We start from the raw sequence: 24,554 nt of genomic DNA, 5'->3' as shown, positions 1-24,554 counted from the left end.
AATGCGTTAAATTTTAACGCGTTATTTTTGTGTAATTAATTAATCTAAATTAACGTGTTAAAGTCCCGGCCCTAATAAAAACGTGATTGGTTGGAGCGAGAACGTGCAACGATTGGTCAGCCCCACGTGGACGGTATCTGATTGGCTTAAGTAGAAGGTGGGTGGAGTCCATCCATTTGTGGATTAGTTTGAGTCTTGAAGCTTGAAATGTTATAAAATTCACAAATACGCGCAGCGATCTACAAATGCACAGAGAGCAATCCACAAATACGTGCAGCGATCTACAAATGCACAGTACGCGATTCACATATAAATGCCGGGCAAAGTTGTGTTTGTAGAATAAAAAAAAAATATATATTTGTGAGTATGTTTTTTATTTGCGATTCAGTTTTTTTAACTTGTGAATATAATTCATGTTTGTGGAACTCTAAGATTTATTTGTGGATCTCATTTTATTTATTTTGTGAATATGCTTAGTTTTTGTCAATCGCTTTACATTTGTGGATCATAATGTATTTATTTGGAATTAAGCAACAATTCTAACTCCATATTTTGCTCCTTGGGTGCCATGATTCACTAACTGTGTGTTATTTTTAATTTTAGTGTGTAAGCAATCGTGAAAAACTGTAAGAACACATAAATACAATATTTTTTGTATAAAAAAATGAGAATTCCTGTAATTTGTCATAAATGGAATAATACTTAAAATAACAGTTAAGTTGTTAATTTAGAGATTTTACAAATTTAACAATTTAAAATAACCAAAAATACTGTAAAAATACAGTAATTTTCCTGTACAAAAAAAAAAATAAAAAAATAATGTATTTGTCTTTAATGATATAGGACCTAAAATAACAGTCAAGTTGTTAGTTTACAGATATTGTTAGTAATATTACTATGTTATGAATGTAATTTGAAATAACAGAAAACTACTGTAAAATTAGTTCTTTTTTTAACAGTGCAGTTCAAACCAAACTTAGCGCATAAATATGCCATGCAGGACCCATATATGCATTCCCAGTTCAAACCCAATGCCACTTTGCCCATAAATATGCTATGCAGGACCCATATGTTCCCAGTTCAAACCCAATGCCACTTTGCCCGTAAATATGCTATGCAGGACCCATATGTGTTCCCAGATCAAACCCATGGCCACTTGGCCAACAAATATGCCATGCAGGACCCATATATGCATTCCCAGTTCAAACCCAATGCCACTTTGCCCATAAATATGCTATGCAGGACCCATATGTTCCCAGTTCAAACCCAATGCCACTTTGCCCATAAATATGCTATGCAGGACCCATATGTGTTCCCAGATCAAACCCATGGCCACTTGGCCAACAAATATGCCATGCAGGACCCATATATGTGTTCCCAGTTCAAACCCATGCCCACTTGGCCCATAAATATGCTATGCAGGACCCATATGTGTTCCCAGATCAAACCCATGGCCACTTGGCCAACAAATATGCCATGCAGGACCCATATATGTGTTCCCATTTCAAACCCATGCCCACTTGGCCCATAAATATGCCATTCAAGACCCATATATGCGTTCCCAGATCAAACCCATGTCCACTTGGCCCATAAATATGCCATGCAAGACCCATATGTGTTCCCAGATCAAACCCATGGCCACTTGGCCAATAAATATGCCATGCAGGACCCATATATGTGTTCCCAGTTCAAACCCATGCCCACTTGGCCCATAAATATGCCATTCAAGACCCATATATGCGTTCCCAGATCAAACCCATGTCCACTTGGCCCAAAAATATGTCATGCAAGACCCATATATGTGTTCCCAGATCAAACCCATGCCTGTCCCTTATGTGGCCCATGTAATCAGCTCATATGGGCTTCCTATGTGGGACTCATACTATAAAACCTACATGGGACCCGCTGATTTCACCCAGCCAAAGACCATGCCCACACAGTTCCCATGGAACCCACCCAGCAAACAGGGGACGTCCCCCGGACGTTGCGAACATCCGTTTAGGTCCGCAGTAGGTCCACTTTATAACGTTCGCTGACGGACGTTTGGAGGACGTCCGGATTTGGTCCGATTTGTAACGTTCGCTGGCGGATGTCCGCATTTGGTTCTAGTTTTGACGTTCGCTGGCGGACGTTCGGGGGACATCTATTTTTTGCATTATATTTATTTTTTTTCTATTTGTTATATATTAAACAAAAAGGCATCTAAGCTTGCTCTATTCTTTTTCTATTCTATCTGTTTTCTATTTATTATTTAATTAGCAAAAAAAAAAAAAAAACACTGACTGAGATCGTCATATCAATTCCATATCATAAAAAAGTGTCTGTTAAATGACTTAATTGTAAATGTAACAGATTTGAATTTATTGTATAATAAGTTAATGTTAATTATAACTCATTTCTGTGTAACCGGGTGGAAAGGAAAAAAAAAAAAACGCACGGCAACAGAATAATTTGTAAAGGGGTTTTATCTGACTGCTGTTTTGTATTTAAAAAAAAAATGGTTACAGCGGTCGATGGGAACACCTCAGAGCACAAACAATAATAATAATAAATGAGACAATAGCAAAAAAAACAAAGTTACCAATGTAAATTTAAGTTACTCTATAAGGAATTCACAGTGTAATGCCACCTTAAATTTACAGAATAATCACAAATAACAATGCCATACTACTCCAATTCAGATGTGACAAAATGTAATTAACACTGGTAAGAAAAACAGTACGAGGCACAAACTCCTTGATAAATTTCTCTGTAGTGAGCACTAAAAAAAAAAAGGTTGTCTGCACTCTTAAGCAGGTCGTACAAAGTACCAAAGAAACCCCGGTTTTTGGTTTCACCAAAAATACTAAATCCTTATACGAACACGGTACAGGGTAAGATATTGACACATAAGTAAAGAATACGGTAGTGACTGGGAATTTCCACTATCACCCGACACGAGGTTTATGCAGATTAGCTCCAAATCCAACCTCCTCCAGATAGATAGCCTTATTTCAGAATAAATCTCCCCGATGCCGACACGACAACCTGGCACTCTTCTGCGTCATGGAATTATCATCAAAAAATGGCTGTTCTAGTCACCTGCACGCCTACAGGAAATCTCACGAGCAGAGAAATGGGATCTCTTAAAGGAGCCACGAACAATTTTGAAACCTGATACCAAAACCCAGTTTACAAACCAGGCCACATCTGGAAAGAGAAAATAGGAGTGACTTCTGCAATTAAAGATGTCATCAAATCTTGAGTCTGTTTTTAGCAGTTATGTCATTTAAACATCAAAAACATGATACCCTTCAATAATATTGAACACAAGCTACAATTAGGCTCTATGCATTCCCCATGCGTGAAGAATATAAGGTTGCTCTAAAAGTATGTTATAGAGTGATGAATGCAGCCAAGAAAACGAAGAATGGAAAAGAAAGTGGAAAATAACACAGGTAAGACAAATAGATGTATTCTATTTACATATTAAACTGTTGGTAAACCAATAAGAAAAGATATTTAGGAAAATTCTTATTTTTGCATTTAAATGTGTAATACAATATAGCCATATTGTGAGATAGGCTACAAGTGTAGATCAAATGAGCGCGTGATTGAGTGACATCACTTTAGGGTTACGCGCATGTATCCATGGCAACGCTCAGCTGCTTAGTGACAGTTAACGGTCCTCCCGGTCATTTCTTCAGACACAGCCTTATGTTTTCGCTTTTGTCGGTCGAAAAGGTATACTTTTATATTTATAAACATTAGCTACCATAACCACTGTGTATGTCGTAATGCTGAAAAGTTAACATTTTAAAACGTTTGCTGAAGTTGTCCGTCGTGTATGGCTGCTGACAGTTAGCATGTGAACACTTTTTGAAGCTAACCTTAGCATGTAAAGGTGAAATGATTAAATGTACATGATATTTACAGAAACTGAACTTAGGCATTTAATTTTCATGTGGTAAAAATACACAGAGACGCCAATGCGGCAAAAGAAAAAAAAAACATTTGGGATGGATAGCCTCATTCACTAAATTACTGACCGCCTGGTCTAAATCCAAATTCTCAACAGTCTTTGCAAATTATTTTTCAATGGACAAACTATAGTTATAGAAATAAAAAATCATAATACTACTGCATGTTTTAATTTTGTTGTTTTAGGATAGAAGATAACGGGAAGAATTGCCGTTGGACTAACCCCACAGCTGGCAACCACACCCACACACGGAAAGAGCACTGCAACTTTACATATGTTCAATTAAAATAAACGTATTTTGCTCTATACAATGTGTTTGTTGTCTTTGATTAGCCTAAATGTAAAATAAAATGACATCCAGAGAATTTAAAGTGAAAGTCCCCTAAACGTCCCGAATGGCCGCTGCACGTCCTGTGAACGTCCCCGTGAACGTCCTGAGGACGTCTTCGCGAACGTCCGCTAGACGTAACGGGGACCCTACACAATGACGTCCGGGGGACGTTCGCAGAGGCCATTTAGGGGACGTCCTGGGGACCTTTTTTTGTTAGCTGGGCATAGTTAACCCAGCTGGGCCCCACATGTCATTGCTGGCTGGGAGAGACACGTGAAATGTGGGATGGATTCTGTACCTGTGTAGGAGCTGAAGCTGATATGTCACTTTGTTAATCTGCCTCAGGACCTTGAATGGACCAATGTAGCGGGGACTCAGCTTCCGACAAGGTAGCCTCAGCCTGATGTCCCTCGTAGATAACCAAACCTTATCTCCAGGTTGGTATGATGGAGTTGGTCTTCAACGAGCATCTGCGAATTCCTTGTGGCGTCGAATGGCTCGTTGGAGGTGGCGGTGAGCTGAGTCCCACACTCTCTCGCTCTCTCGGAACCAGTAGTCGACAGCTGGAACATTCCTGGGTTCCTCCATCCATGGGAACAGCGGAGGCTGAAAACCGAGTATGCACTGGAAGGGGTATGACTTGAAGAATGATTTCCAAACATGGGAAATGAATTGTGGACCCTGGTCCGACACGATCTACTCGGGGAGACCAAAGTGACGGAATACGTGCTGGAAGAGTAACTCGGCGGTGTTCATTGCCATGGGTAGGCCTGACAAGGGGATAAACTTGCAGGCCTTAGAGAATCTACCAGCACGCAGGTGTTACCTTCAGAATCCGGGAGATTCGTCACAAAGTCCACCCCGAGATGGGACCAGGGTCTTTGCGGGATGGGTAGTGGCACCAGCTTTCCTGTGGGCAGATGACGAGGAGTGTTAGTGGCAGCACAGACTGAGCAGCTTTGGACGTACCTGATGACATCACTGTTCATACTGGACCACCAGTAACGAGATTGGATGAGCGAGAGGGTCTGTCTGCTACCTTGGTGTCCAGAGCCCGGAGACTGATGAACTGTGTCCACAAGGTGTTGACGTTGGGAGCTGGGCACATAGATATTGCCTTCTGGACATTCCGGCGAAGCAGGCTCTTGGAGAGTGGCCTCTTGGATCCAGGTGTCGATATCCCACTGGATGGGGCTAACAATGAGGTCTGTGGGGATGATGTTTTCAGGTTCGGTAGATGCTTCATTTGAGAATTGTCTGGATAGGGCATCAGCAGGTATGTTCTTGGATCCGGGACGGTAGGTAATCTTGAATTGAAAGCGGGTGAAAAACAATGCCCATCTGGCTTGACGGGGGTTGAGCCGTTTGGCTTCTCTGAGGTATTGGAGGTTCTTATGGTCCGTGATGATCATAAACGGATGGTTAGCCCCTTCCAGCCAATGATGCCAATCTTCCAAGGCTAGTTTGATGGCGAGTAACTCGCAATTGCCTACGTGGTAATTCTGCTCCGCCGGAGACAGTTTCTTTGAGAAGTAGGCACGGGGATGGAGGAGCGTGGAGTCACCAGCTGCTTGCCACAGCACTGTTCCGACGTCAATGGTGGATGCATCTACCTCAACTACGAAGGGGATATCTGGGTTGGGATGACGTAAGAGAGGAGCAGTGCTGAACACCTCGTTCATAAACGTTTGGAAGACAGAGGGACTGATGGACAAACAAAATATTCATAGTGGCCAGTAGGTGTTATGAAGGCGGTCTTCCACTCGTCTCCCTCACAAATACGAACAAGGTTATATGCACTCCGCAGGTCTAGCTTGGACAAAAAGCAAGCCCCACGGAGTTCCTCGAGGGTGGCAGGAACGAGTGGAAGAGGGTATGGTTGTTGAATTATCTGGGAATTGAGCAGACTGTAATCAATACAGGGACGGAGACCTCCATCCTTCTTACCCACGAAGAAGAAGCCAGAAGCAGCTGGTGAGGTGGATGGTCGAATGAAACCTTGCTTCAATGCTTCCTGGATGTACTCCTCCATCGCCTGGCGCTCTGGGTTGGACAGCGGGTAGACGCGTCCCTTTGGTAATTGAGCCCCAGGTAGCAGGTCGATGGCTCAGTCCCATGGCCGGTGGGGAGGAAGATGGGTGGCAGCTTGCTTGCTGAAAACATCTGCGTAATCCATGTACTCCGCTGGGATTTCTACCATACTCACAGTATCCGGGCTTTCAATCTTGGTGGAAGCGACGGCCAAAGGATCAGAAACTGGAGATGGTAAGCGAGTAAAACAGTTCTTCAGACAATGTTTACTCCAATCGATGATGTCACAGGGGTCCCAGCAGAGTTCCGGATGGTGTCGATGGAGCCACGGACGTCCGAGGATGATGTCAACGGTAGAATTCTCCAGTACCAGAAATTTGATTTGTTCTTGGTGAAATAATCCCACTTGCAGGGTGATGAATGGTGATGAGTACCGAATCCGCCCACGTCCGAGTGGTTTTCCTTGGATGGTCTTGACAGAAAGCTCGGGATTATGGCAGTGACGTGGCAGGTGAAGAAGGTCTAGGCATTCTTGTGAAATGAAGTTTCCGGATGAACCTGAGTCAAGTAGGGCAGATACACAGATCTTGTTCAGCAGTATGAAGAGTCACAGGTATGAGAGTAAGATTAGCAGTTTCAATGTCTGATTGGATAGTCCCAGGTAAAAAAAAAAAAGTGCACTAAAATACACTTTATTTAAGTATACTTAGTACACTTTTCAGTAATGTACTAAAAGTGCTCTATTTTCGCACATTAATTTTGTACTTATTGTACTAAAAAAATAGTATTAAGTATATGTTAAGATAAACTTAATACCATCTAAGTGTACTCAACTGTGCTATTTTGAGACACCATGAAATTGAACTAAAATGTGCTTTTAACATACTATATCTGTATTTAAAAATATATATTTAGTTACAACTAGAAATACACTTGAACCCTACTTTTAAACATTTATAAATATATTTATGACTAATTTAAAGTATAACAATAATATATTAAAAGAATATACAAAGTGTGAAAAAAGTGTGCTAAAATACAATTTAAGTACACTTAGTGCACTTCCCTCATGTACTTAAAGTGCTCTATTTTCGGGCACTGATTTTGTACTTAATATACTAAAAGTTATTCTTAAGTACTTCTTAAGATAAACTTAAGATCATCTAAGTGTACTCAACTGTGCTATTTTGAGACACCATGAAGATGAACTAAAACGTGCTTATAACATACTATCTCAGCATTTCCAAAAATGTATTTTGTTACCACTTATAATACAATTGAAACATATTTCATAAACCATTAAATATACTAATTATACATAAAAAATAAACTTACTGATTATTTAAAATACATGAATAATATATAACAAATGTATACAAGGCGTATTTATAATGTATTGCCCACCCCCCCCATCTGACTATGTTGAGATGGTTAAGATAGTATCCTTGCTTATTGTCTCTCTGATAACATCTAGGATTGAGACCATTTTTTGAAAGGGAAGTGTCTTTTTCTTTGTAAATATTGTAATTTAGTTATGTTTGGGGTTTAGTAGGAAGGTGGGTGCCATTTTGTTTTCAAGAACATATTTTCTCTTGGTTATATTAGTTAGGGAGTTAGCTTAGTCTGCTGTATTTTGTTTTCTTTTCTTTTGAGGTTATGTAGTTGATTTATAAAATAGGTAGTGCTGTTATGTTTGTTATTTTGGCCTTGCCCCCTTTTGAAGTCAACACCCTTCTGTTAATGTTTTCTTTGTTTTGAAATTTGTAAATAAAACTTCTCTTTTACGGATAGTGGCCGTAGTCGATGTGGGTTCTTTTTGTAGCTGTTCTGGGTTTGGAGACGCGTGAGCTCTCTGCCGTCGCACTGTCAATCACCACCAACCATTTAATTTCTGTTGCGGTCCCCCCTGGACATTTTTCGGCCGTAACAGAAATTTGGGGGCTCGTCCGTGCCTTAGCCCTTGTGAATTGCGTTTTGAGCCGTAATAGTAAGTGGTAGTGAAGGCTCGTTCGTATTCATTCATTATTTTTAAGCACGTAAAAAGAATTCGCTTGTGCATCTTTTTAATTGAAATGTGTCTACTTCGTCGCCTGACAACTGTTTGAGGTAAGTGCTTTCTTTCTTTCGCATTACACATTCAATGTTTGCCTGGCTGTTTCACTTTTGATAAGGGGGGAATATTATGTAGTGCGACATGGATTTTGATCTAACGTCGTTTGCATTATGCCCTTCGCTGGAAGTGTTTGATCGCTGCAGAAAAAAAGATTTAATTGAGATCGCAGATTTTTTTCACGTTAATATTGCTAGAGATGGAGGTCACGTGACCCATACACGCGATGGTTGAGAGATACTGATGCTCCGTCCAAACCCCCTTTCTTTTGCTATTTAAATAGTTTTATTATACTCGACAGTCAGTAATTTCTACTTGCAATAGAGTCAGTATTATGTACGGAAACAGAAAACAGGACTCTTCACCGTCCACAACCCCCTCGGGAAAGAAAAAGATGAAGCTAGCGAGCACCGAAGCTAATCTGACCGACGCCATTGCGGAGGCGCTATCGAAACAGCAAATATCGCTTGAAACTACGGTTCAGAAAGCTATACGAGTGGCCATGGAAGATGTTAAATCATCTCTGATAGAGCTCCGCCAAGACGTACAATCTCAAACGAACACGGTACGAGACTTGATATCAAAGGTTGACAAGATCCAGGGTGAGACGCGGCAGATGAAGAAAGATTTAAATATGTGCACAACAGAGCAGCAAAGCCTCACTTTAAAAATTGCGGAATTGGAGGACAGATCTCGCCGTAATAATGTGCGGCTGGTGGGGCTCCCGCAGAGCCGTGAAGGAGATGACCCAATAGGTTTTCTTCAAAAGATGCTCCCTACCTGGATACCAGCGCTGAAGAAGAAGGGACCGATCGAGATCGACAGAGCGCACAGAGTTTACGGCTCTGGTAAATCCCGCACTTTAATCTTTCGCGTGTTACGGTATCAGGACCGGCAAGCGATTCTGCAAGGAGCCAGAGAAGTGATGAAAACCGAACCGATTCGTGACCAAGAGCACCACCTGCGTTTCTTCGCCGACTATAGCGGGTTCACCTCCCGTAGACGACAGGCCTTCGGAAGTATTCAAAAGGAGTTGCATGCGCTGGGAATTCCAAACTTCCTTATATACCCTGCGATTCTTCGCGTTAGTTATGGTGGGAATCAACACTCATTCGATTCAGTTAAAAAAGCGGAGGAATTCTTAGTGGAAGCCCGCAATGGACACGCATCCGGTGCCAGACGTAAACTGGCTTTTTATGGTCCATCGCCGCCTGCAGAGTCTATGGAAGGGTAAAGAGTCCTTGAACGGGTTAGGAATAAGTGCCTCTGTTAGTAAAGTGAAGTGCAAACAATGTAACGATCTGTTTTAGAAGATTTGAGTCCTGAGATTTTTGTTCGTTTATTAATATTTATATACTTTTTATATATACATACATATATACTTTTTTTTTTTTTCATTTGATTGTATTTTTTATATTTACTTTGTTATAAGTATAATTGTTTAAACACATTGATTTAGTTATTAATTTGATGAGGCACTTGCCCTCTGTTAATTTATCTTGTAGCCTACATATATCTTGACTGTCATTATTGTTTACATTATGCATGCTGTTTTACTTCATATTTCATGTTCAGTAGAAGAGGGGGGTTGACGTTGACTTTCTGGTGAACGAAGGTGGATGTTGCCACGGGCCCTTAAAATGTTAGGGGATTTTGCGGTCTCAGATAGGGGGTATTTGTTCATGTTATTTCTATGTATATTTTCTATTATTTTGGTTTTGTCACAGGTCAGGCAGATATATTTTGGTTGTGCAATACTTATTAAAATACGCACCATTTTTCCAATAGATTATGGATAAATTAAAAGTTATATCGCTTAATATCAGAGGACTTAATAGTCCTAACAAAAGAGCCAAACTTTTGATTTACTTGCGCAGGAAAATGGTTGATATCGCTTTAATTCAGGAAACCCATCTAAAGAGAGCAGATGTTCAGAGATTACAGAATAAATTTTTCAGAGTGGCGGCTTTCTCTACTGATAATACTAAAACTAAAGGTACTATTATTTTGATCTCTCGTAGATGTAACCTCAAGATTGATAGAGAGAGCCAAGATCAATCTGGTAGACTAGCTTATATTTGCACAAACATTAAAGGGAAGAAAATAGCATTTGTATCGATCTATGCCCCTACAATATTTGAGGCAAATTTTTTTCCACAAATTACTAACCACTTGATCTCGCTGATAGACTATTCTCTGATTATTGGGGGAGATATGAATGCGGTTATGGATCCTGTATTGGATAGATCTTCCTTGTGTAATCAAGTTCAGCTCAATTCTTCTGCTGCTCTTAATAATTTTGTAAAAGCGCTAAATTTGATCGATGTTTGGAGATGTGGAAACCCCCTGAGTAGAGATTATACATTTTTCTCGACACGGCATCTCTCATTTTCCAGAATAGATTACCTACTGTGCTCCAAGGAACTTTTGATTTCTTTTGATCAGACGATGATACTTCCAGCTATTCTTGCAGATCATAATCCTATAATGGCAGATTTCAATTGTAATTTGTTTGCCGAAAGATCCCAGCGGTGGCGTTTTAACATTTCTCTTTTACTGAATAACCAGTTCGATGCAGATTTTAAGGCCGGTCTGTCTGAATTTCTTTCATTTAATATTGGTTCTGTTAAAGACCCTATATTTGTGTGGGAAGCCACGAAAGGTTTTATCAAAGATTTTTCGATATCCTTTGCTACTAATTTAAAAAAGATGCAAAATCAAAGAATCGACTATTTAGAAAAAGAATGTCAATCTCTGGAATGTTCGTTAAAATCTTCATTTTCCAATTCGTTATTTAAGACGCTTCAAATCCTTAAGGCAGAAATGAATGATCTCTTGAGAAGGAAAGCAGAATTTGTACTTCACAGAACCAGACAGAACTATTATTTTAGCGGTGCTAGACCTAGCAAACTTTTAGCCCTTAGACTGAAGCAAAGTCAAGCGAAAGCGTACATTGATATAATTAATCACCCATCTAAAGGATTGGTTAGGAATGGCAAAGAAATTAACTCTGCATTTTCTGATTTCTTTTCTAAACTTTATATATCCGAACTTAATCCCTCAAGTCCAAGCTGTACAACTTTCTTGCAGTCACTTACTTTACCTCGTCTCAGTTATGAAGAAGCGGATCAATTAGGACAGCCCGTTACCTTGGAGGAGCTTAAAGAGGCGTTACAGGGGGCTAAAAAAGGCAAGGCGCCAGGTTTAGACGGGATCCCTATTGAGTTATTTCTTAAATACTTCGATCTACTCGGTCCTGTCTTCCTGACGGCCATTCATGCGGCAGTAGAAGCTGGGGCCTTTCACCCACAGTTAAATACAGCACTTATATCGTTGATACCCAAAAAAGGGAAGGATCACTCAGAGTGTGCAAATTACAGACCCATTAGTTTGTTAAATACAGATATTAAAATGTATGCCAGAATTTTGGCCTTGCGATTGCAACGTTATATAAACAAATTAGTTCATCCAGATCAGACCGGCTTTATGCCAGGTAGATTGGCAGCTGATAACATTCGTAGATTACTGCATGTCATACACGAATCCCGAGCTTGTCCCACTCCAGCAGCAGTTCTTTCCTTGGATGCGGAGAAGGCATTCGACAGGCTGGAGTGGGACTTCCTCTGGTCTGTTTTAGATGCCTTTGGCCTTGGAACAAATTTTGTGAACATGATAAAGGTATTATATAAAAACCCAACGGCTTCTGTTATAACCAATGGGGTACACTCTCTACCTTTTCATTTAAAACGTGGCACCAGACAAGGGTGTCCGTTATCCCCCATGTTATTTGCACTGTCGCTCGAGCCACTAGCCCAGCTGATTAGACAGGAAAACATTTGTTCAATTTCAGTTAAGTCCTACAAACAACATATATCTCTCTATGCGGATGACATATTACTGTTTATCTCGGATCTACAAGCTTCATTTCCTCAGATACTGAAGGTATTTGGAAAGTTCAGCATGCTTTCTGGGTACAAAATCAATTGGGATAAATCCGCTTTGCTTCCACTTAATGGCATGGCTAAAAAAGTCAGATTACCATGTAATGTTCCCATACAGTACAAACTTCCATGAGCTACTTAGGCATTGTTGTTCAATCATCCCTGCAGGCTATTCCAGATGCCAACTATCTTCAAACTCTAACCAGGGTGGAGCAAGACCTCCAAAGATGGACCTCGATGCCCTTATCACTACATGCCAGAATAGCGAGTGTTAAAATGAATGTTTTGCCGCGAATCAATTTCCTTAGTTCTATGATTCCATTACCTGCTCCTAAAAAGTTTTGGCTCAAACTTGACTCTATGATTCGTAAATTTATCTGGAATGGGAAACAGCCTAGATTAAAATTTGAAACTCTGCAGCGAACAAAAGATAATGGGGGATTAGCTCTTCCGAACTTTGAATTATATCATAGGGCTTTTCAAATAAGATGTATCAATGTTTGGCTCGACCCGCACTCTAGGGTTTCTTGGAGAGAGATTGAAATGAGCTTAGCACATAAATATAGGTTACAAGATATACTGTTCTCTGGGCTAAACAACAAACAATGTATGCAAGCGTTTGGTCCTATCATTTCCAATACAATACTCAATTTTAAACTGATGGAAAAATGCATTCAACATTCCCATAATTGGCACACCTATACTCCTATTTGGTATAATAATGATATTCGTTCCGGTGGTGCACCTTTTTTTTCAAGAGATTGGATGCAGAAAGGTATTTATACATTGAAGGATATTTCTGGTTCTAACGGCATGTTAAGTTTTCAAGAATTATGTGAGCGGTATGGATCTGAACCCTCCTCTCTGTTCTTATATTTGCGCCTAAGGTCGGCCATGAAGGCCTATGGGGTGCCCTGGGGGGAAAATCTACCCGTGCATCCAATCGTTGCCTGGTTTGATCTGTCTTCTTCTAGCCATTTCACCTCATGGATGTACAGAAAGGCCTTAGTGGCTACAGCAAAACGCTTAGCTATACAGCGCATTTGGGAAAGAGACTGTCAACAAGAGGAAGGTGTTACGGACTGGGAAAGAGTATGGTTGAACATTTTTTCTTCATCTAAAAATCCCAATCACCAACTGATTCATTACAATTTTTGTCACAGAACTTATTGGACCCCACTTAAAAGACATCGTATCGATTCCTCCTTTAGTCCCCTCTGTGATAAATGTTCAGACCAGCAACTTGGATCCTTTTTTCATGTGATGTGGGAATGTGAAAAAGTTAAAAAATTTTGGAACGAGGTGTGTACCATCTTATCAGAAATGATTGATTATCCTATACCGGTGAACCCGTTTATATTATTACTGTGTGACGATTCTCTTTTGAATTTCTCTAAGCTACAAAAAACTGTTTGGCTGGCCGGCTTAACTTCTGCAAAAAAACTGTTAGCGCAACACTGGCTTCCACCACATAGCCTGGATATGTATAAATGGTTGATACAACTTCAGGACATTATAATGCTTGAAATATCCACAGCTCGGGTGAACCTGGCACAAATGTCTACATTAAAGATCTGGACTATAGCGGCTGAGAAGATCTCCAAGTACATTGCAAAAAACATTGATCAGGGCTCAGTATGAATGTTTTTTATTTGTATTTTTTGCATTTGTAATGCTGGATTTTGTTTCATGATTCCTGTGGCTTTGATTTGCTGTTAACTTTTCTATTCATTAAATACCCCATTTACAGAGACCGCAAGGGAAGGGTGGGTGGGGGGAAAGTTGAATTGATGTTTGATCCTGCTTTGTAAATTGTAAGTAAAATTATAATAAAAAAAAAAAAAAAAAAAAAAAAAAATATTGCTAGAGATGCGACTAAACAGGTAATCAAGGAGGAGCTGTTTGGGGAGTTAGTTAAAACTGGCGTGCTGCCGTCTGACGAGGAGGCTGTTGTTGAAACGGAGTCGGAGGCTGTGGCGAAGGCTGCAGTTTCGGGCTTTGATTTTAACATAGAAGCCACGAATCCTTGTTCTGAGCCCATGATAGCTCTTAAGTTAAAAGAGCTAGAACTGCAGTTGAAGTGGGAAGAATGTGAAGCTCAGCGAATTAAGCTGCGTATGGTAGAGGCGGAGAAAGCACGAGATATTGAGGTGCGTAAGCTTGACCTGGAAGCTTTAAAGCTGCGCGGATCCACTCCATTGCTTCGTTCCAGCCCAATATCTACTTCACCTGTGAAAGTCACAGACGCTGTTTCTGCTCTCAACCCGAAAGTTAACTCCTCTGATTCCTCGTTTGAGTGCTCTCCTGATTTTGACGTGAGTAAATTTATTCGTTTGGTCCCACCATTTCGTGAAACTGAAGTTGACTCATATTTTACGGCATTTGAACGTATAGCTGCTAAGTTGAAATGGCCTAAAGATATGTGGGCGCTTCTCTTGCAAAGTAATTTTGTGGGGAAGGCACAAGAGGTCTCTGCCGCATTACCAATTGAGCAAGCGTTAGATTACGATGTAGTTAAGGCTGCAGTTTTACGAGCATACGAGTTAGTACCGGAGGCTTATCGCCAAAAATTTCGCTCTCATGTGAAAGCAGCCAGTCAGACATGTGTGGAATTTGCCAGAGAGAAGAAAGCACAGTTTGATAAGTGGTGTAGTTCCAGTGGAATCTCTACTCTTGAGCAGCTTCAGGAGCTGATTTTGCTGGAAGATTTCAAAGCCTGTGTGCCCGAAAACGTTGTCGTGTATCTTAACGAACAAAAAGTTCAAGTGTTAACGGATGCTGCTGTTGCAGCTGATGAATTTGTGTTGACACACAGAAGCGTTTTCTCTACCACTCGTTTTTCAAAAAAACAGACTTTTATTGCAGGAAATTCTGAAGTTATTCGATCGCCTATCTCTTCTGTTAAAATGGGACAACAAGAACATGGTTCACGCCGTAGATCTAGTCCTAAGCGCACAAAGGACAATCGAGCATGTTTTTTCTGTCTTGATCCTAATCACTTAATTTCGGAATGTAAAGCGTGGAAGCAGAAAAGTGCTGCTGCTAAGTCTAAAAGTGTAGCCCTTATGCAAATACTTCCGAAGATAAATGACATCACTTCTACCACGTATCGGCCATTCATTTTCACCGGCACTGTCTCTCTTTCGTCTGAGTCAGAGGAAAGACAGATCCGGATTCTTAGAGATACGGGCGCCTCTCATTCATTTGTTTTGAGAGAAATGCTTCCTTTCTCTGCTGAATCATATACGGACACTGATGTGTTAGTTCGTGGGTTTGGCATGGGCTGTGTTAATGTTCCCCTGCATCGTGTATATTTGAAGTCGGATCTTGTCACTGGACTTGTTACATTAGGGATATGTTCACGGTTACCAGTAGATGGTGTTGATCTCATCTTAGGAAATGATCTAGCGGGTGGCCAGGTTTTTCCTCGTCCTATTGTTGTTCATGAACCGTCTTCGATCGAGATTGTTGAGCCTGACATTCAGTTGTCCTCCATATTTCCTGTTTGCGCTGTAACTCGTGCCCAGGCTCAGAAATTTGGAGATGTTCCCAATCTTTCTGATACTGTTCTGTTTTCTCAACCTAAGAAGGTAAAGAAAGTTAAACCTAAAGCTGTATCAGAAGAGACTGAATCGCCTATGTTATTCAATTTCACTTCTAAAGTAGGTAGGTCAGACTTGGCTGAGGCTCAAAATTCTGATCCTTCTTTGGCTACTTGTAGAGATGCCGTTGTGGATATCACTCATGTACCCAAACCTAGGATAGCATATTTTTGGGATGATGGAATTTTAATGCGCACATGGAAACCTCTGCACTATAGTGCGAAGTGGCAAGAGGTACACCAGATTGTACTGCCTGCTGTTTACCGACCCCATGTATTGCAGTTAGCTCATGACAATGTGCTGTCAGGACATCTAGGGGTAACAAAAACATTTCATCGTATCATGCGGTACTTCTTTTGGCCTGGGTTGAAGTCGGATGTGTCTACCCATGTCCGCTCCTGTCATACTTGCCAGTTAGTGGGAAAACCTAATCAGATAATTCCTGTAGCTCCCTTGAAACCAATTCCCATTATCCATGACCCGTTTGACAGACTGATTGTAGATTGCGTAGGGCCGTTACCTAAATCCAAATCTGGTCATCAGTACATTTTGACTATCATGTGTACTGCAACACGCTATCCCGAGGCCATTCCTCTTCGCACGATAAAAGCAAAAAAAGTGGTGCAAGAGATTATTCGGTTTTGCTCAGTTTTTGGCCTGCCGAAGGTAATCCAATCAGATCAGGGTTCCAATTTCACTTCCAAGCTGTTCACACAAATGCTGAGTGAATTAGGAATTCAACATCAGTTAGCTAGTCCATATCATCCAGAATCCCAGGGTTGCTTGGAGAGATTTCACCAGACTCTCAAGTCGATGTTGCGTAAATTCTGCACCGAATCTGGTAGAGACTGGGTTGAGGGTGTACCTCTGTTAATGTTTGCAATCAGAGGGAGTGTTCAGGAGTCAATCGGATTCAGTCCTGCAGAATTAGTTTTTGGCCATACGGTGAGAGGTCCACTTCGGTTACTGAGTGAGCAATTGCTCTCACAGAGTTCTACATCGATACCTGTACATGAGTATGTGACTTCTGTTAAAGAACGTCTTCACCAAGCTTGTCAGTTAGCTCAGACTCATCTGGCAGAGACCCAAGCTAAGATGAAGACTCACTTTGATCGCAAAAGTGTAACTCGTGAGTTTCGGCCTGGTGATCGGGTATTAATTCTACTTCCTGTGCCTGGAACAGCCTTGCAGGCTAAATTTGTTGGCCCCTACATGATTGAGAGAAAACTCAGTGATACTAATTATGTTGTTGGCACTCCTGACCGGCGTCGTAAGACTAGAGTGTGTCATGTAAATATGCTGAAGTCATATATTGCACGAGATGTAACTTCTGATATTTCTGTTCTTAAACCGGTGTCGGTAGCACTTCTAAATACTGAATGTCCTGAGGATGATGGGCTGGTGGTTAAAGAGGCCCAAACTTTGAGTGCATACTTGCAGAATTCAGCTATTCTAAGGGATCTGACATTACATCTGTCACATTTACCAGAAGAACAGAGTGAAGCTATTAGCAACTTAATTTCCAAGTTTCCCAATTTGTTTTCAGATATTCCTTCCCAGACAACTGTATTGAGCCATGATATTGATGTTGGAGATAGCCCGCCAATTAAACAACATCCGTATAGAGTAAATCCACAGAAACGAGACGCTATGAGATCTGAGGTAACTTATTTATTAAAACATGGTTTAGCCATTCCTAGTCAAAGCCCATGGAGCTCACCCTGTATCCTTGTGCCAAAGTCTGACTCCACATACAGATTCTGTACTGACTATCGTAAGGTCAATGCAGTTACCAAGCCAGACTCTTTTCCTCTACCAAGAATGGAGGATTGCGTGGACAAGGTTGGCGCAGCTAACTATGTTACCAAATTAGATCTTCTCAAAGGTTACTGGCAAGTGCCATTGACTTCTCGTGCATCTGTCATCTCTGCTTTTGTTACTCCAGACTCTTTACTACAGTATTCTGTTATGGCTTTTGGCATGCGCAATGCTCCCGCTTGTTTTCAAAGACTTATGAATCGGGTATTGTCGGGTGTGACTAATACTGAAGTATACTTGGATGATGTCGTTGTCTTTTCAAACACTTGGGAAGAACATCTTAACCAATTAACTGTGATTTTTGACAGATTAACCGAGGCTAATCTGACACTCAATTTGGCTAAGTGTGAATTTGCGAAAGCTACTGTAACCTATCTTGGAAAACGTGTTGGTCAAGGGCAAGTGAGGCCTGTTGAAGCCAAGATAGTGGCTATTGTTGAGTTCCCCACACCTACTAACAAACGCGCTTTGCGCCGTTTTTTAGGGATGAGTGGCTATTACAGAAGTTTTTGTAAGAATTTTGCTGCTATTGTTTCTCCTCTCACTGATCTTTTGAGTACTTCTAGGAAGTTTGTGTGGACTCCAGAGTGCATGGAAGCATTTAATGCTGCAAAAGATCTCCTCTGCACAGCACCTGTCCTCTCCGCCCCAGATTTCTCTCGACAATTCAAACTGCAGGTTGACGCCAGCGCTACCGGAGCCGGTGCCGTCTTAATACAAGAGGATGAAGTTGGAATCGACCACCCTGTATCTTTTTTCTCCAAAAAATTCAGCAAATGTCAGCAAAATTATAGTGTAATCGAAAAAGAAGCTCTAGCTCTGTTGTTAGCCCTCCAACATTTTGAAGTCTACCTGGGTGGAAGTGGTAGCCCAATTTTGGTGTACACTGATCACAATCCACTAGTGTTTCTGAATCGCATGTCTAACACTAACCAACGATTAATGCGTTGGTCATTGATTGTGCAAGAATACCATCTGGACATCCGTCACAAGAAAGGGGCTGACAACATCCTTGCTGATGCCCTGTCTAGAGTTCATTCTTTGGATAGTTAATGTGTGTTGTAATGTTTGTATGTTAGCTTATAACCAGTAGGTGGTTATAATCTTTAGTGGTGGGGGTGTTACGTCCAGAGCCGTAAGGTTTCTGGGTATGCCCTAATTATTTGTTTGGGCTTTTCTTTGTCTCATTTTTTCTCTCTCTCTCCCTGTAGAATCAGTGTCCCCACCTGTGCTTGATTAGAGCTTCACTGTGATTGGGTGATGGGAGAGGAGAGAGAGTATTTAAACTACAGCTTCCTTCAGCCCAGCAGTTGGTGGTGGCTGGATGTGTGCGGTGGCTGAGATCTTGTCCTCTCCTCCTGAAAGATTTTGTGGAATCTTATCTTGGTGTTCTCCCCCCCCCTCTTTCTTGACTATGTTGAGATGGTTAAGATAGTATCCTTGCTTATTGTCTCTCTGATAACATCTAGGATTGAGACCTTTTTTTGAAAGGGAAGTGTCTTTTTCTTTGTAAATATTGTAATTTAGTTATGTTTGGGGTTTAGTAGGAAGGTGGGTGCCATTTTGTTTTCAAGAACATATTTTCTCTTGGTTATATTAGTTAGGGAGTTAGCTTAGTCTGCTGTATTTTGTTTTCTTTTCTTTTAAGGTTATGTAGTTGATTTATAAAATAGGTAGTGCTGTTATGTTTGTTATTTTGGCCTTGCCCCCTTTTGAAGTCAACACCCTTCTGTTAATGTTTTCTTTGTTTTGAAATTTGTAAATAAAACTTCTCTTTTACGGATAGTGGCCGTAGTCGATGTGGGTTCTTTTTGTAGCTGTTCTGGGTTTGGAGACGCGTGAGCTCTCTGCCGTCGCACTGTCAATCACCACCAACCATTTAATTTCTGTTGCGGTCCCCCCTGGACATTTTTCGGCCGTAACATTAACTTATTTTAAACTTAGGATTAGTATGTAAACAGTGTGCTAAAAATCAATTAATGTTTAAAGCATTTAAAGCACACTTTTGAAAAACACACTAATAAAACTCTTTTGGATGTTTTTTCTGTAGTGTACTTTATTGTAGTACACTAAAAATTTAAGTATTACTGGTATTTAGTATACTTTTGTCAAGTGTACTAAAGTCCTACTGAAGTATAAACATACTTTTAATTAGTGTATTTATAGTGTATAACCATCAAACTTTTATTTGACACAAAAAAAAACAATGTACTAAAAATGTATTTGCGGGTATTTAAGTGTATTTTAATTGCATTTAAGTATTTTTTTTTTTTCACCTGGGGTACTCACCACTGAACGTGGGGGTCTGACGGGACAGGTTTGGAGGAGATGACCAGCTTTCCCACAATACAGGCAGAGTTTGTCCTTGATTCTGCGTTGGCGTTCCGACCATGACAGGTGTGTGGAGTTGATTTGCATGGGTTCTGGTATTGGAGAGCAAGCTGCCACCATAGCGGACTGAGGAGCAGTTTCAGGTGGCTGGCAGGCGGCTAGACGCTGGGATACCCGCTGTAGAAAGGTCTCCAACCCGATGGTATCATCATAGATAGCCATAGCGGCGCGAATGTCTGGGTGGAGACCTTGTCGATAGGCACCCAGCAGTGAGATCTCATTCCATCCGCTAGCCGCCGCCAGCGTGCGGAACAGAAGGGTGTTTTCGTGGATGGATGATGAACCTTGTTGCAGCCGGAACAGTTGATCAGAGACGGTGAGTACATCTGTAGTTGTGCTGAAAACCTCAGAAAAGTGACATATGAATTGTTCAAAGGATCGGATTATCGGAGTATCGGCTTTCCATATTGACTTAGCCCATTGAAGAGCCTTTCCGGTTAGCAAAGAAATGAGAAAAGCTACCTTCGATTCCTCGGTGGTGAATTGCTGTGGTTTTATCTTGAGGAATAGTTGGACCTGAAGCAAAAAACCGCTATACTCAGCCGCTTCTCCCGAAAACGTGTTTGGTAGAGCCATGGGACTTCCTGAGGCAGATGGCGGCGCGGGAGGTGGTGTTAACGCCGCTTTGAAGCCCTTGATGAGTTCGGTGAGTTGATCTGGTGCGGGTGCTTCCTTGTTGTCCATTTTGTTGTAGGTCTGGTCTTCTGTCACAGCATACAAGGAGGCAGAGACGGAGGTAAGTATAAAACATTAAAGGTGAGTTTATTGACAGAACGGTAAGTATTTTGCAGCAGGTTTTGAGGTGAGTATTCTTATCTGAGAAGTTCCAAAGTTCGGGTAAGTAGATCCAACGGAGAAGACAGGGGAACACAGAGTCCAAAACAGTCATGGAGATACAGCAATCGCTGGGGATGTGATCTGTAAACCAGACACCGGTGATGTGAACAGTCCAGGTTTATATAGGGGTGTGGTAAGTGAAATCAGGTGTGTAATTAGAAGTCAGGTGACTGGGAACGTGTGTGTGTCTTCAGGGGGCGTGGCTTGTGGGCCTGGCTGTGGTAGAACTCTGACACATTGCTGGTGAGTTGTGGCTTTGTTTGATTTTTTTGTTCATAAACCCTTGCAGTTATAAAAAGCATTTGATTCTGTTGCAGGGCAAGAGACAACCGCCAATCAGCTCTCATTTGCAATTATGGAATTAGGAAGACATCCTGAGATATATAAACGGTAAAACACTACTTAGAAATGCACATATTCCATCAGCCCTGTTTTACAATGCTTTATAGTTTCTTTTCTTTCCCAGGGCTAAAGCAGAGGTGGATGAAATCCTTGGGAAGAGAAGAGACATTTCATATGAGGACCTTGGAAAATTCACTTGTCTCAGGCTGGTCTACAGAGATGTTCTTTGACATGCTACAAACACAAATGATTTTGTATCGATTTCTTTAAACGCTCTTTGTGTTTTTGACTCATTGCTGCTGGTGTTGAAGGAAACATTGCGTCTGTACCCAACTGCTCCAGGAACCAATCGCTTGCTACATGAGGACATGGTTATAAATGGGCTGAAAATCCCAGGGGGCTGTGCTGTTGCTGTGAGTATCGGCTGATTCTGTAGGCATCATGGTACCAGTCCAGTGCGGCTATTTCTGCTAACACAAGTGTATGGAAGCAGATTAGACTCATTAATAATTCACGCAAAAGACACGATGCACACATGTGTGTCCCAATTCACGTGCACGAAAAAAATACATATATTCACATAAAAAAATTCATGTGCAAAAAATAAGAATATAAATTCATAAAATACGTTTCACAAATTGCAAAACACAATTCACAGATTTACAACTGTGTACAACAATTTTGAATGTTTAAAAATCACGAGTGTATCACGGACTGTGAATGTGTGAATAGCTTTTTTTGCGTGTGTATTTTTTAGACTTGCATATGTGTTTTTGAGACTCTCCTGGCAGCGAACTCCTCCCACGCGGGTCACTCGTACACTTTAGCCAATCAGATTTGAGCCTGTCGATCGACCAATCATAACCCGCTGTGGGCGTGCCTACCTTACGTTACGTCATCAGCGTGAGTCCATAGTTCCAGAATCCAGATACGATTCAGCTATTGATCGTCCCATTTTGTTTTATACTGCATGCTCACTTAAAACTCAGTCGTTTAGACACACTCGTTAATGTGACCAGTGTAAGCCAGCAGCTGCTCAGAGTGTATTATGTTTTAATGTTTATCGATTGTTATGTTTATTTAATAAAGAATCATTCACGTGGATACCATACCGCATAAAGATATTAAAATTATAAACTCAATGTAAAGCATAAAATAAAGTTTTTACAGATAGGACATGTAAATAAATAGAAAATGATCTATCTGGATATTTTTCAAGCAGTCTCTTGTGGTTTTGTTTTTTTATTGAAAACAGGAAAGAGCTGTCAGAGCAAAACTTGTCTTGTGTCTCAAATCCTACGATGGAATGCATTCAGCTGCTGCCGATGCAATAACATACACACATTGTAAACCATGTACATTTCATTTAAGTTTGTTTACGCTGCAGCCTTCAGATACTATTTATTTCAGAATTGTGAGGCTTATGATGTACAAGTAGCTGCTCCTAATTCAACCTCTGCCACAAATTATGAAGTGATGTGAATCTAGAAGTTTCATTTGGAACTGTAACTCTATCAAAACAGTCATGCTGCAACCCATCCATTTTGACAGTTTCAACTGATTTAAGTTATGCATTATTACTACATTTCTTTTAGAATGGTATCCTATGACTTTGTATTTGTTAAGGCATAAAGCTTTGTTATGCATTGTTAAATGTTCTGGTTTTATGTCAGAATTAAAACATTCAAAACAAGTCAGAACTTGAATGAAGTTTACTGAATAATCTTTGGTGCATTCCTTTTTATGATCAGCCTCTCTGACCTACCAGCAAATTCCACAACTGTTAATACTGAAGCAAATACAACTGCTGCTAACCAGCATCATCTTGTGCATTGTAATCTCAAAGATTTTTACATCACTGCTCAACATAAAATTAAACATGGCTAATCACAATAATATAATATTTAATAAAAGTAAATGAATGTTGATTACATTAAAAATACAATGCATAAAGGTAAAGTACATAAAAGAGATAAAGATTAATATAAATGAAGAGGTCTGTAACTGTCATCCAGATGTTGTTCCAAAGTGTTAAATCCTGAAAAATGCAAGGAAAATGATTAGTGTGTTTTAATGAAACACTGCATCCAGTTGCACAAATGGTTAGTACAAACACACCGTTATTCAGACACTGAGTTCTCGTGAGGTCTATTCATCATTACATAAAGCTATAATAATAAAGGCAGGGTCAGTGCTAAGTGGGAGCTAGACTGGGCAGAGGCCACCCAGCGTTGTTAAACAAAAACATGGCAATGAACAGAATTCTTTCTTCATTTTGGCCAATATACAGGACATTGTGGCTAACACAAGACAGCATCTTTGGCAACACTATCTGTTTTCATAGCAGCCGCTGGCATACACTGGTCACGTTAACGAGTGTGTCTAAACAACCGATTTTACCTTTAGTTTTTAAGCATGCAAAATAAAACAATGCACCTTTACTAGGCTAGTTACCTTAAATGAGACGATCAACAGCTGAATCGTATCTGGATTCTGGAACTATGGACTCGCGCTGATGACGTAACGTAAGGTAGGCACGCCCACAGCGGGTTATGATTGGTCGATCGACAGGCTCAAATCTGATTGGCTAAAGTGTACGAGTGACCCGCGTGGGAGGAGTTCGCTGCCAGAAGAGTCTCAAAAACACACAAGCCAGTCTAAAAAATACACACGCAAAAAAAGCTATTCATACACTCACAGTCCGTGATACACTCGTGATTTTTAAACATTCAAAATTGTTGTACACAGTTGTAAATCTGTGAATTGCGTTTTACAATTTGTGAAACGTATTTTATGAATTTATATTCTTATTTCTTGCACGTTAATTTTTTTGTGTGAATATATATATTTTTTCGTGCACGTGAATTGGGACACGCATGTGTGCATCGTGTCTTTTGCGTGAATTATTAATGACTCTAATCTGCTTCCATACAAGTGCAGCTCTTGTCTAATTGAATGGTGAAAAAAGTCATTGTGTAGCAAAATTATATTTTATAACATTTCAAATCAGCAATAAACATTGGAATCATAAATGAGTTTTGAATAATTTTCGGCTCTTTCCATACAGTTCAGTTCTTATATCTCCCAAAGAATGGAAAAGTATTTTGAAGATCCGTTAAAGTTTGATCCAGAGAGATTTGATGTGAATGCCCAAAGTAAGTCATGCCTCTGTTTCAGCTTTTATGCCTAA

This window comes from Garra rufa, chromosome 13 (assembly GCF_049309525.1).
Source record: "Garra rufa chromosome 13, GarRuf1.0, whole genome shotgun sequence".
Taxonomy (NCBI): domain Eukaryota; kingdom Metazoa; phylum Chordata; class Actinopteri; order Cypriniformes; family Cyprinidae; genus Garra; species Garra rufa.
The sequence above is the reverse complement of the archived record's forward strand: the minus strand, read 5'-3'. Positions refer to the sequence as shown.